Below are 15191 nucleotides of genomic sequence, written 5' to 3'. Positions count from 1 at the left end.
GACCTCAACCTCATGCGAGAGCCTTGAGCAATTCCTGACCCCTAGAAACTGTAGGAGGCAGCCAGGTGCTTACTACTACAAGCACTTTGTTTTGGAGTGATTCATCATGTAGCATTCAATATCGGGGAAAGGGAGCTGTGCATGGCTGGGATTGACAGGGTAGGGTAGAGGAGACACAGGGAGGAACCCTGTTTGGGAACCATGAAATCCAGAGTAGAGGCATTCACACTTCTCTGGTGTAAGGGCAACTGAAGCCTTCAGGACTGCCTCTAAGACTGCCCACTTGGGGGATGCCTGGGTGGCTCAGTGGGTTAAAGCCTCTGCCTTCAGCTCAGGTCATGATCCCAGGGTCCTGGGATCAAGCCCCGCATCAGGCTTTCTGGTCAGCCAGGGAGCCTGCTTCCTCCTCTCTCTCTGCCTGCCTCTCTGCCTACTTGTGATCTTTGTCTGTCAAATAAATAAATAAGATCTTAAAAAAAAAAAAAAAAAGACTGCCCACTTGGTGGGCCCTCCCCCGTCGCATCCGCTGGATGCTTCACCCTAGATCCTCCAAGGTTTACCCATGATCAGCTCAGCCTGGGCTGAGCTCTGTACCCCAGAACAGAGGCACGACATTGACACTTGTCACCTGGTCAGGTGCAGCAGGATCAAGAGAAGCGGCAGAGAATGGGGTGACAGTGTGGGCAGAGAGTCTGGCATCTGATGCCACATCAGTTGCCCAGAGAACCGTGGCTAGAGCAGGTATGTCGCTTCCAAGGCTCCCCACAACGACCCTCCCCTCTGCTCTGTGTACACAAGGCTCTTCCAGGGCAACTGCTGGGCCCAGAAAAAACTGCCTTGGGGAGCCCGTCTCTCTCCTTGCTGCAGCTCACTGTTATTCAGATGAACACTTGACACCTCTCCCAGCCACCCCTCCCCACCCTTATCTTGGATCCTTCCTTCTATGTTTGATCTTCAAGATGACTTTTGCTCCCCTTGTGACCTATCTAGACCTTATCACCTCCACCACCAGCCCTGTTGTCCTCCAAACCCCACCCCCACCCCCTCACCCCGCCCCCCCCCGCCCCCGCCCTGGACATCAGCGATGACCTGGCTTAGCCAGACAGGATGCAGAGACACTCTGTCCTAGAGATGGACCCCAGCAACCTCATCGGGCTCCTGATCTAGCCATACCCTGAGCTTTCTGGTTATATTACTTAAGTAATCTAGCTTAGGGTAACTCAAATTGGGTTTCTGTCCTTCGCAACCAAAAAAGACCCGACGAATGTGTTTGTTCAATGCTACAAAGCTTGTACCTGTCTGGACTGTCATTTTTGCTGAATTCCAAAATCTATGTCCTTTCTGTCCTCACACCCGCTACAGACAATAAATAAGTTTCTACTCTTGTGCCAGCTGGTTGACAGGACAGACTAAAATGCTGGCCCTAGAGGATTCTGAGACTTCTCCATATATAAGAGGAAAGTATGTCAGGATAGATTAGCGATGTCTGCCATGGGTACAAATGATAGGGAATGGTATCATAGATGCCACGACTTTACCAGCCCTATGTGATACCAAGATGAGCACATCAGGTCTTCTTTAGTACCAGCTGGCCCACTGTCTTCCTGTCCCCTGACAGTTCCCTCCTGCACTATTGCCATCTGGTCCCTGTAGCATTAGATCCCCGCCCCCACTCCCCCGGGTCCGGAAAATTGCCTCTTTGCTAAACTCAATTCATGGATATATTCTCAGTGTGGCACAGGACCCTGTCTCACGTCTATTCCATCCTCCACCCCTTTCCTCTGCTCCAGCTGCTCCAGGCAGCTGCTGCACCCCTGGGGGTAAAGTATTTTACCCAGAATGTCAGGATCATGGAGAATCCAACACTTGCTACGAGAAGTCCTCTCTCTCACATACCTTGTTGTTACCCTCCCTGCACTCACTGTGTGGAGCCTAAGCATAAAGCAAAGAAGACCCCGATATGACTGCGGCCTTCATGTTTCTTATAATACCCCAGAGGGTGGAATTCGAAGACAGTATCTAAGTTAATAAAGGCACCCGAAGATTCAGAACTGCTTCAGTAACCAGCAAGCATCCATATCTCCATTTAACACATAAGAAAACAAAGGAGTGTATGACTCATTAAAGGTTACAAAGTGAGACAATGAAAGAGCTCTGCAGCCCATACAGGACTCGTGGTTCACTGCTAGACTATCCTCCGCCTCCTCAGAACTCAGCCCTGTGCCCCACATGCACACACACGTGTGTGCTCACGTCCATGGCCACAAGAAAAGCACACGTCTCCTACTGGGTTTACAGGCCTTGAGGTTGAAGGGGCTGCTGCATTTTGGACCTGAGAACATCCTTGACGTTTGACAGGAAGGAGTCCACTGTGTGAACAGCCCTTTCACTTAACCCTCAGGGCACCTCTGGGATGAATGAAAGTAGAAGGTGTCCCTGTTTCTACCAGCTGCGGCTGCGTTGGAGACCTGGGGCCTAATCTCACGTCTTACTGGGTTTGCTGGGAGTGCTGGAACTCTCATTCTGTCCATTCAGTCCGTGATGTATAATTTTTCGTTCCTAGACTCCCTCACTGCTCAGTATGGGCAACACGTTATCGATTCTGTTTTAATTCCGAGACTAACTTCTCGTAAGTTAGTCTCAAGACTAACTTTATGTAAAAGCAGCAGACCCCACCACCATTAGCCCCTCCAGTCCCCAAATCTCCTCTACAACAAGCCCATGGCACCCCATTCCTTCCTGCTGATTATTGTCTTCAAACTCCAATCTTTGTATTCACATCCTATGCACCCCAAGGGGGTGACATGGAAAGCAAGGTGACCAGGGCTCCACAGAGCCAAGATGTGGTTCTAAGAGCCTTGCCTTGGCAGGCTGACTTCGGAGTCACCCTGCACGGTGGGTGACCTTATTTACATTCCCAGAGCACAAGGACCTCTCTGGAGCACACCATCTGGAGAAAGCGCATACGAAGAAGCCCATGGGGAAAAACGGAATGTCAACCTCTCCCCAGCCAAAGAACAAAAAAACAGCCTCCAGAATTTTGGTTCTGGATGCTCTGAGCACTATCACGGCCATGTGAGCTGACTAAGGGCCCTGCCATAGTAAACACAGAGCCACATACGGGCAAGACAGGTGTGGCACCTTCCAGCTAGTCTCCACCAGGGCCCAGCTTAGCCTCCCCTTCTCCCAGCAAGGTCCCCTCATCCACTAGTATGGCTCCCCACCCAGACCCGCAGCTCTCGTAAGATGTCCAGGTCCCACTCAGGAAGGGGGCACCACCATCCAAGAATTCCAGGAATGGAAAATCACCACCTTAGGCTCAACATTTTTGAACCCAGAGCAGTGCCAAGGAGGAAGGGCAAGTAGCACCGTGTCCCTGATGGCTTTTGTTAGCACGAAATAACCACCCAATGCAAAGAGACCAATTTTCAAATTATAAAGCTGATTCAAAGCTCTGTCTCCTGGCTGCCACAGCTGAAAAGATGCCACCGTCTAAGCCTGCTCTGGCTCCTGCTTTTCCTGAACTATTTTTACTGTTCTTGTCCCTGAATGAGCCCCAGAGCAGCGGCTCAGCAGATCAGGCCGCACAAACAGGTGGGTGCCCACAGCGGCGACCTTGCCCTCACACAGAAGAAAATGATTCCCATTTGTCAAATGGCCCAGCTCCCCTGACTTCAGCAGCAGCTCCCTCCTCCCACACACAGAGGCTGCTGCCTCTCCAAGGGACCAGGATGAGGATAAGACCCCTGCACAGACTGGACAGCCACAGGTCAGTCTGCTCCGCAAGGTCCAAGGAAAGAGTCCAAGTCAGAAGGCAGCGGCTTATGTTTCCTTGGGGTCCCCAGACCTGTGGAGCTGGGGACACGGAAGGTGTTCAGGAATGAAAGAGTGGATTTTTTTCCCTTTAATCCATCTCCATCCATATACCTGATCCAGGGCCTTATTGCAGAAGATGTTCAATATCTATTTGCTAACAGCAGCAGTATGGTGATGTCATGATAAAGATGAAGGCTGTTAAGAGGTAAACACCAGAAACTGATGGCATCAGCCCGTCTATGCCCTAAAGCATGAGCTTATTCAGGTTCTTCCTCTTACTTCTTGGATACAGTTGTTGGGATTTCTTTTTTTTTTTTCTTTTTCTTTTTTAAGATTTTATTTATTTAGGGGTGCCTGGGTTAAAGACAAGAAACAGATGGAGGCCTGGGCTAGGGGGTGGCTTGGGAGATGGAAGTCATGGCTCCCAAGCTCTACCTTCAGAAATCCCAACAACTGGGTGTGCCTGGGTGGCTCAGTGGGTTAAGCCTCTGCCTTCAGCTCAGGTCATGATCTCAGGGTCCTGGAATGGAGCCCTGTGTTGGGCTCTCTGCTCAGTGGGGAGCCTGCTTCCCTTCCTCTCTCTCTGCCTGCCTCTTTGCCTACTTGTGATCTCTCTGTCTGTCAAATGAATAAATTAAAAAAAAAAAGATTTTATTTATTCATTTGACAGAGAAAGAGAGATCACAAGTAGGCAGAGAGGCAGGCAGAGGAAGCGGTGGGGAGGGGGGTAGCAGGCTCCCCGCTGAACAGAGAGCCCGACGCAGGGCTCGATCCCAGGACCCTGAGATCATGACCTGAGCCGAAGGCACAGGCTTAACCCACTGAGCCACCCAGGCACACCCAGTTGTTGGGATTTCTGAAGGAAGAGCTTGGGAGCCATGACTTCCATCTCCCAAGCCACCCCCTAGCCCAGGCCTCCATCTGTTTCTTGTCCAGAAAGCTGCAGTAGCCCCCTGGCATTTCTCTCTCTCTTTGCTTGTCCCCAATCCAATCTCCATGCAGCAACCAGAGTGACCTTTTAAAAATATAAATCATAAATCAGCTCCTGTCATTCTCCCAGATAAATCTCTTCAGAATCTAGACTCATTGCCATGACTTATGAAGCCCACATAGGCTGGCCCCAGCTGCTTCTCTGAGTTCATCTCATTCCACTCTCAGCCTGGTCCAAGGCAATCCTCACATACTGGCCTCATTTCACTCCTCCTAAATGCTCCCTCCTTATATGCCACAGTACCTTTGCACATACCTAGAATGTTATTCCTTATGCTTCTGGCTTGGTGACTCCTTCTCCCACCTCAGGTTTAGGCTTAAATAATTCCTTCTCACAACCCCCAACCCTTATCCTCTAATGTAAATAGGCAGAGTTCAAACACCGGCTATCTCCCTGCCTCCATACTACACTTGACTAGAGATGCCCAAACTCCCGGCATATAGAGATCCCCAATTAGCCATGTGTGTGGAGAAAAGCACAGTGCTGCAGATGAACTTCGACAGCACAACCTCCCTCTTAGTTTTAGCACCTTCACCTGTGCACGAGGGAGCTCACCACTAAAGACAAGACTTAGTACACACAATAGCAACCCAGACTGATTTATGGAGCAAGGAGCAGCAGTTCACACTGGGCTGGGAGAGAACTGAAAATGCATTTCCTCCTGAGGTCCTAACCATCCTCTCACTTAGCAAGCTCCCCAGTGCGAAGGAAATGCTTTCTCTCGGGCCAGGGTGTCACCCGAGACCTTTGCAGAAGCCATTTCACTCTTGCCATCTGTCATCTCACTGCAGTGACCAGGAGCCTCCATTCTCTTTAAAAGTGCAGCAGCAAACCTGGAACAGAAACCATGCTTTCTCTGCCCATTAAAGACCAAATGACTAGAAAGCAGGAAGCCATTAATCTTCTCTATCTAGAGTGTTACAGAGATAGCTGGGAAACTCAAACTGGGAAGATACTGTCTCCTGGTTTTCAGATACCCAAGGCCCTGTCTGTCTTAAGCCCAGTGATGCTCACTCAGAGAAGCTTCAGCTCTGGCTCAACCCCATGTAGCAGATGGGGTAGACCAGTGGACTAACTCAGCAGCAATTCCAACCTCCGTCTGCTGTCCCTGCCTGTCCTGCAGATGCCAAAGAGCTAGAAACTCTAATTTCCAACCTCCCTTGTAGCTGGACTTCCTGATGTAGCTATGGAGTTTGGCCAACCCAAGAAGTGAATGAAACTAAGTATAGTGAGGCCATCTATTTCACAAGGCTCTGGTGATGCTTTCCTGATGCCTGGAACGTTGATAAGGTGGTGTGACCCTGGAGCCAGCTCTTGGTATAGTGGCTTCCAGATTCCCCAGCTGCCTAATTATACCACAGTCCCAGTCCCCTTGATGGGTCAGCTCTGCAGCCTTGTTCCGGGAGTCATTCCTAGAGGTCCAACCTAGAGCCCGCTCTCCCAACACTTACCATGATTTTGTAAGCCCTTAAATTCCTGTATTGAATATGTTTCCTCTCAAAAAGACTATGGCAGTGTCTGCCTGAGTCTATAGTCTCACTGTCTAATAGAACACCTACAGTGATGAAAATATTCTATTAATTCTTCGATGTCCAATAGGGTAGACACCAGCCATTGTTGATTCTTAAGCACTTGAAATGTAGCAAGTGCAACTACAGAACTACAGCCATTTTAAATTTTATTTAATTTCAATTAATTTACATGTAAATAGCCACAGGTGGCTAGTGGCTATCATATAGGACAGCACAGGCCTACATTAAGAGGAAGTCCTGATGGAAAGAGCATAATTTGTGATGGAACTTCTTTAAAAAAAACAATCAAGGACTGATTCAGATGCTGATAGGTGGGTGGATTTTCTGATCAGGAAATAACCACCCAATGCAAAAAGGCATGTGTTCAAAGCATAAGAGGGTCTGAGACCCAACAAACAACTTCAGCAACCAAAAGTCATTTTTCAGTGGTTAATCCTCTTGACAAATGAAGAGAAAGTAATGACCCCAAGGGACAAATGGGGAGGCTGATGCTTCCACCCAAACTGAGTGGGTCCTAAGAGAACCCTAGGACATCCCAGCTGAAATGGAACCCACTCCCCAGACCAAGCACCCAAAGGATCTTCATGGTGTGTCACATCTGCTGCCTCTACCTCTCACCAGAGCCACTTTCACACTCTTTTCAACAGCATTCTCTTCCACTCTTCCCTCACCCTTCTCCAAACACTGCTCATGAGAGATGGGGATATTCAGAACAGGCCGGTGACCACAGCAGTCAAACGCTCCAAAACAAAGACAAGGACCCAAGGATATCTGTGGCCATCCCCCTGACTAAATCATTCAGACACTGCCTTAAATAAAACCATCTCTTTCCTATTCTACATCCCAGTCCTCTCTAATGATGGGACCAAGGCAAAGAAGCGCGAGTATTTCAGAAGCCCAAGCTGACGGGAAGAGTGGTCAAACCGCTATCGTTCACACCTTCTGGTGATCCAGCAAACTAAATCATCTTTTCTCTGTTCTTCACCGGGCAGCTAGTCTAAAGGAGAGAAAGAAAGGAAAAGGAACCCTTGGAGGGACTCCCATGGAAGTCCCTGCAGAGATCTCCCAGTAGTACCTTGGCTAGAGGACACTAACTCAAGGTCATACTGACATCAGAGAGCAAGCAAAGAAAAATGTTAGAAAACAAACTGATAGATACACACACTAAACCACACTTTCCAACCAAAGATAATAAATTATAAAGATAATAAAACATTTCTTCCACTTATGTCCAAGCAGGGAGAGGAGAAAAATTGCCACCTCCTGCTATTTGAACGAAGGCACCCCCTGGTGATGGCTAACCTCAATTACAGGACCCAGTGGATCAGTTCAAGTTTATCAGAAGTCAGCATTTCTACTTTTTCAAGACCACTGCAAAGTAGCCATTTTAGTAAAAGAAATAGATGCAGCCCTGACTGAGGTCAGATACCCAGATACCATCCAGCTGGAAAAACGGAAAAGCCTTCAGCATGCTGATGTCTGGGGACAGGCAAGAGGAATGCCAAAAGTCTGACACAGCCATGAGAAGACCAAGCACTAGCTCCAGGCCTCCTTGGCAATGGCTAGTGAGCACTGAGAGGGGTTACACTCTGATATGTGGGCCCTTCTCATATTCTCCCAGGTATCTGTAAGTTCCCTGAGAGCAGGAACAAGCTCTGTGGCCTCAGAAACCCAGCACACTGGCTGTCACCTAGTAGGTGATCAAAACACATTTGCCACGTGGAAGTTCTTCTGCAGAATTTCTGTCTGACCGTCAGAGATTTCTATACGGAAGTTTACAGAGATGATGTTATTTGATTATTTTAGATTAGTATGTCACTTGTATGTGTTTATTTCTTTCTTTAGAGAGACAGGGAGTGTGCATGTGGGGGCAGGGGTAGAGGGGCAGAGAGAGAGAGGGAGAGAATCTAAAGCAGACACTCTGCTGAGCCCAGAGGCTGACGGGGGCTTGATCTCACAATCCTGAGATCATGACCTGAGTGGAAATCAAGAGTCGGACACTCAACTGGCCAAGCCCCTTCTGTGTTTATTTCATATATTAGGTATATATTTGTCTCTCACCTCCCATCAGACGGGAAGCCCCAAGAAGCAGGCACCTTTGTCCATTTTGTTCATCACTGTATCCTCAGAGTCCAGAACAGCCTGGAGCATGTGTTGAACAAATGAGTGAATATCTCAAAGGGTCACTGCCCCCAATACATGTTTTTCTCCATGACATTTTTTAATTACTTCAACTTCTGGCCCCAGGATAGAGACGGTTTTGCTGCTTTGGTCCCATTTTATTGGTAGGAAAACAGAGACACAGAGTCTCTTCACATCTCTCAATCACCAGAAAGAGAACATAGGAGGCAGCGCCATCTTGAAAGGACAGTTTTTAGTGTATTCAGTGATCCCAACCTCCTTCCTTCCCACCAGCTGGGAGGATGGGGTGACAGGAAGACTCACTTGGCTAATACTCATCTGCCCACATCCTGCGCCAAGTGAAGTGGGCAGAGCACCCTGGGGAAACAGCAGTAATTCTGACTCCATTCCACGCCTGTGAAGGGCCGGCCACACAGCCACAGAGGAATGACATATGGCATTGCAGCCCTGCTGAGGTTCAGAGCTCAAAACTCACAGACTCAGACCCTCCGGGCCAGGAGAGCTTCTGTTCTGTGGGAGAGAGGTCTGACTATTCCTGGAGCCTCTGCAGCCCTGCCAGGGGCAGGGGAAGCTGAACTCCAGAACCCGGCCCAGCGGGAAGCATGGGCTCATCAACCCCGCAGGGAAAGCAATTTAGCACTCCTAATGAGAGTCTTTAAGGAATTCAATCATTCCACTACTCTTCTCAGGAGCTACCCAACACTCCAGCAAAGCAACCTACCCAGGTAGTCACCACAGTGTACATCATACCAGCACCAAACTGAACTTCACCTATAAGCCCATCACAGGGAGACTGGCCTGTGATGCCACCTCCACACAGTAGAATTTTAGAAGCCATAAAAACTATGTTTTGAAAAACAAAATAGAAAAAAATTTCCACATATTAAGCAACAGAAATAAGTTCCAAAACGTATACACTATATGACCCCAATTTTTTTAAAAGACATTTTTTTCTTCCATAGAAGAAAGACTAGAAGGAAACACATAGAAATAGTCCTAGTGGTTCAACTAAACATCAATCTTTTTTTCAAATTGCCTTTCTAGATCAAGAACTTGACAAAAAGGATTTAAGATCTCTACTAATTTTACTAAACTTGAAAGGAAAACACACTTACTGTTCAAAAGCAGGAAAGTCCAACAGTTTAAAAATGAGTATCTTAGAAAGTCCCTCACCTCAGAAAAAGCACCATTAATAAACGTACGTGTCTATCTGGATTTTTGTCCTGTAAATAGCTAGAATAAAAATTTATAAAAATGGTAAGAAGGAAGGAGGGAAGGAAGGGAGGGAGGGAACAAAGAAGGGTAGGTGCCAGGGAGGGAAGAAGGAAGGGGGAGGGGAGGGGTGAGGAAGGAAGGGTACTAGTGATTATCTTCAGGTCGCCACATCTATTTTCAGAGCGGCAGTTCAGCCCAGAACTCAGGGCCACAGACTTAGAAACCAGACGGTCTCGATGAAAATTCTAGCTCTGCTAGTCACTAGCTGTGTGACTGAAGTTACCTCACCCCTCTGTGCCCAAGATTCTTTATCTGTAAAATAGAAATCATAACACTGCCTATCACACAGCATTGTTATGATGATCAAATGAGTTAATAAATATAAAACTCTCAGAATAGCGCTAAGAGTAAGAATCTTGTAAGTACTAGGTCTTTTTGAAATTATTATATTTTCCAAATTCTGTACAGTAAATAATTCTTTGGTGATCGGAAAGAAAAAAAGTTATGGTTTTGGTTTATCATTTAAGTATACTTCCAAAATTACTATAGCCAAACCGGTGCCAGATTCTTGTCCAGCCACTGCCAGACCCATTCTGAGGGGGTTGGGTTAGGCTGTGCCCACAGACCCCACCTGGCAAACAGGCCACCCACCTTCCTAGGCTGCCTAGGGCTTCCTCCTCCCCATCCCGGGCACCACAGGAAAATACAAGCCATCTGCCTGCAGCCACAGAGAAACGGAGTCCCATGAAAAGTCGCCAGGTGCCTTTGTGCGGCCCTCTGCTGCCTCGAACCTAAACTAAGGACAAAGGATAACTGCGCTCCTGGGTCTCCAGGTGTGTTGCTCTGGAAACAAAAGTATCTAAGTTTAGGGGCCCCTGGGTGGCTCAGTGAGTTGAGGCCTCTGCCTTCGGCTCAGGTCATGATCCCAGGGAGAACTGGAAGCCCTGCATCGGGCTCTCTGCTCAGCGGGGAGCCTGCTTCCTCTTCTCTCTCTGCCTGTCTCTCTGCCTACTTGTGATCTCTGTCTGTGAAATAAATAAATAAAATTGTTTAGATAGGGGCACCTGGGTGGCTCAGTGGGTTAAGCCTCTGCCTTCGGCTCGGGTCATGATCTCAGGGTCCTGGGATCGAGCCCCGCATCGGGCTCTCTGCTCAGTGGGGAGCCTGCTTACCCCTCTCTCTCTCTGCTTGCCTCTCTACCTCCTTGTCAGATAAATAAATAAAATCTTTAAAAAAAAAAATTGTTTAGATAAATAAATAAATAAATAATTTTTAGGTTTAGGGTAAAGTGAAACCGTTGATTTGAAAGTTACCCAGGATACCTATATGGGCAAGACGCTTTCTTTTTTCTTGTCATCTTGATTAGTAACCACAATTCCATTAAACACCAGCCAGGCTCCAAGAAGTAGGAACAGGTATGTGTATGCATCGTAGGGAAAGACACCAGGACCCCTTGGTTCAGGTCCCCGGTCTGAGGGGTGCCATCCATCTCAGTGCCAGACCTTCGAAGAAGCTGGAGCAGAATGAGACACTGGAAGGAGGGAGGTCAGAGCCCACGCCCCTGGCCCCGTTCCCCCGCCGGCCACACTGCTGAGCACAAAACAATGCACACTTCTTAGTTTACTCTTCTGTAAAATACAGGTAATAATACATTCCCCACAGGACAATAGTAAAGACTAAATGAGGTTAGGTCTACGAAAGTACTACCCAAATATAAAGATACTTAATAAGAACCCTCTCACAGATGTCCACATATAACGCCTCAGGGCACCAAAGAAGAACATCTCGTTGCCAATGAAGTAAAATAAAACATGAAAGCTGTTTTATTTAAAAAAAAGAAAAAAAGTCTTTTTCCCAGAAGCACACCCTCCATGTTAAGCAATCACCTCTTAAAAAGTGCTATATCTCACACACAAATTTAATCATGTCAATTTGTGAAAAGGTGAATCTAGCCAGAGAATTCAGAATGCAGAAGATTGCAGAGATCCTTGAAAACAGCACTCCACTTTCCAAGGAACCTCTCTTGGTGAAAATCTCTGAAGTCCTTCCACTATATGGGATTGCACTGTGTGCGGGGAAGGGGGGGCACGATGCACATATTTACACACTAAAAACATAATGCACAAACACACCCATCCACGGCCCATTTGTCCTGCTCCTGATGTCTCTAATTCTCGTTAAGGTGGGACAAAAGAAACACATTCGCTCAGTATTCTGCGCTCTCAGGCTATTTAATAACAAAGCTTTGTATAAAGTATAATGCTTCTTTCATTTGGAAAAGTCAAAGCCATTTATCTCATTAATCCCCACAAAACGTTGGCCAGACAGCAGGCAGACAAGAAGGTGGAAGGCAACGAAAAAATAAGCAAGTCCCCCCAACCCAAGCCTGCTATTCCTTGGTAAAAACAAAGCTTCAGAGAGCTTTGAAGCCATCTCGACTGTTGTCCGAGTTTGGTAAGAGAAGAACCAGACCAGAAGTCAAGAGAGCCAAATTCCAGCCCCCACTTCAACACCCATTTGTTCTGTGCAGATCAGACACATCACTTTCCTTCTTTGGCCTTCGGCTTCCTCCTCTCAAGAGTAAGGAGGCGCAACCAAACACCATAAGAGTCCTCAGGTCTAGAACTCTTGAGTCTGGTATCTCCCTGCCCCCATCACCCCTCCCCAGCCAGTCTTACTCCTACGGAGTTCCTCAGTGCCCGGATCTCCTCCCCACAGACCTTGCAGATCAGGACTGAGAAAGTTGGCCTGACATCCAGCTCCAACTGCTCCTAGGTTGGGCTCCTGGCTCGAGCATGTGCTCAGCCATCCTCAGAGGTGGGCTTCAATCTGCTCACAGGGCAAGGTCAACCCAAGGGGCCGCTGAAGTGAGGAAGGGCAACAGAGAAAAATGGGACCCTCCAGCCCTTGTTTCGTTTCTATTTTATTATCCCAGGGTTTCCTCTGTGACCCCTTGGGGCTCCATGTGGTTCACGTAGAAGCTCCTAAAGCCAGAGAGAGCCCTTCACACACACACACATCCCCCCACCACCACCATAGTACTCTTAAAGAAGTCAGAAAATGGCAAGCATCGGTAAGGAAGCAGAGGAAGGCCAACCCCTGTGCGCTGCTGGTGGGAACGTAAAATGATACAATAGTTACGGGAAGTATCTGGGGTTCCTCAAAAAAATTAAAGACAGAATTGCCATATGATGCATCAAGGCCACTTATGAGTCTATATCTGAAAGAACCGAGGGTGGCAACGCGAACACAGATGGCACACCAAAGTTCAGAGCCGTGTTATTCACCATCGGCAAAATTCGGAAACAGCCCAAGAGTCCATCGACAGAAGAATGAATAAACAAAAACGTGGTCTATACATACGACGGACTATTATTCAGTCTTAAAAAGGAAAGAAATTCTGACACAGGCTACAAAATGGATGAGCCTTGAAAACATGATGATAAGTGAAGTCAGCCCATCATGAAATAAATACTGTCTGATTCCACTTCTGTGAGGTGCTGAGAGGAGTCCAACCCATAGAGACAGAGAGTAGAGGGGTGGTTACCAGGGGCTGGGGGAGGAAGGGGAAGAGTTCGTGTTTAAGGGGTATGAACTTTCACTGGGAAGATGAAAAAGGATGGTGGTGACTGCAGAGCAATGATGTGAATATAATTAATGCCACGAAATTAAACACTAAAAAAAAAAATTAAGATGATAAGCTTCATGTTATGTAAGTTTTCCATATTATAATAATGTTAAAATTTTAATTTAATTTTTTATAAAAAGCAGAGAGAGTGTTGGACCCGAAGCACTTGGAAGAATATTCCAAGAGGACAGAGATCTAGGAAGCAGAGGGGGGTTGCCTCTTGAGGAACAAAGAGCTGGAAGGCGAAGGCAGCTGTTCTTCAGGAAGGGCTGGGAAGGGTGAATTCAGCCTAGTCCAGAGGGAGGTGTGTGGCAGGACAAATCTCTACCCCTATTCATATGCATCCCTGCACAGCCTTCTGCTCGGGCCCTCAGCACATGACTCGGGCCCAGAAAAGGATGCAAAGAATTTTGGTCATAAATTGTTTCCAATTCTCAAATAAATCACACGTGCGCATACACAAACATGTCTTCACAACTGAGTGAAACCAGACTCATGTCCAAATACATCGACGGTATTCTCAAGCACCATTCACTATCAGGCGTCAGATCTTTGGCTGGAGAGTTGGGTGATCAGAACGTTAGATCAATGCCTGGCTCTCCACAGTTTCAATCTTGTCCAAAGGCTCTGCCTTGGGCACCTGGCATGTCTCCAGGACAGGCCATGATGCATTCATCTCCATAGCTCTGCTGCCTAGCCCAGTGCCTGACACACATCAAGTATAAAAAGAGTGTTCACTGAAGGAATGGGATTTCTCCTCAGCATCCTGATCATTTTAGGTGAGGAGACAAGTGACATTATTCCCACGCTAACGATGAAACCAAGGCAGAGAGAAGCACATGGTCCCCATCCTATGAGACCCAGGCTAGGACGAACTCAGCCACCCCCAAGCCCTCCAATTTCTCAGGAATCTTAAATCCATGCTCCTTCCTCAGAGCTTCTCGCAGCCAGGAACCTCTCGAGCTCTCCCCGGCCACCCCCCAGGTGTGTATGCGTTTTCTCTCCTTCCTGAGCCCCAAGCTGCCTTTTCTCTTCCTTCTGCTGGCTTCTAGGCCAGTAGTACCTGACGGCTCAGGAGTGGTCTCCCTCTCCTCCATCTTTTCCTCCTTGAAGGACTGAGGAAAACATCTGACCCGAGGGCCACCCTTGTGGTGTAGCAGAGATGCAGAGCAAGGGCTGCCCCTAGGTTAGGGGTCCTTAGAGACCCAAGTTCAATGTAGGACTCTAGTGCTGCCCAGATTCTTCTCCAGGACTCAGGTACATCAAAAGCCTGGGACAAAAGGGAGCGGGTGGGGAGATGCAGGAACATCTACTGTTGAAAACCCAAAACTAGAAGACAGAGGTCAACGTCACCTTCATTCTTCATCTCGGAATGGAGTTATGATTCAATGGAGCAGAAACCAGCACTACAGAAATGCTGTAAAACTCCATCATCTCCGCACCTTTGTCACCCTGTTTATGTGGGTCTCCTCAGACTATGTCCCCACAGTAATTAGGAGGGTTGGAACCGTTAAGACAATGAGAATCTACTGCTGGCCTGTGAAGACAGCACGGAAAGAAGAGCCTGGGATCTGTAAATACTGAGTTTTAGGGACAGGTTGCCCCGGAATTAAGTGGATAGTGGCAGCCAGAAAAGAAAGCTGTGGAGTCTAGTGGCTAACGGCAAAGATAGGGAGTCACGTGAGACCCAAGTTTGTACTCTGTGTGGCCACTTACAAGCCCTTTTGGTCTGGGCAACTTGGTTAACAGCTCGGAGACTCACGGACCTCTGAGCTGTTTCAAGGATTTTAAGACATTTACAAGCACATGGCATGGCCCAGCCTTATGTGAAGTTCCCAGTGAACTGTAGGTATCAGTATTGCTTCTA

General features: G+C 47.7%; 1 protein-coding gene across 1 annotated transcript in view; it reads right to left on the bottom strand.

Moving 5' to 3' along the window:
* Positions 1-15191, bottom strand: part of CACNA1C (calcium voltage-gated channel subunit alpha1 C) — a 621853-nt gene that overhangs the window by 566292 nt on the left and 40370 nt on the right. The gene's annotated exons all lie outside the window — the stretch shown is intronic.

Source organism: Neovison vison, chromosome 12 (genome assembly GCF_020171115.1).
Source record: "Neovison vison isolate M4711 chromosome 12, ASM_NN_V1, whole genome shotgun sequence".
NCBI lineage: Eukaryota > Metazoa > Chordata > Mammalia > Carnivora > Mustelidae > Neogale > Neogale vison.
Note: the sequence above shows the minus strand (reverse complement) of the source record. Positions and strands in the feature narration are given on the sequence as shown.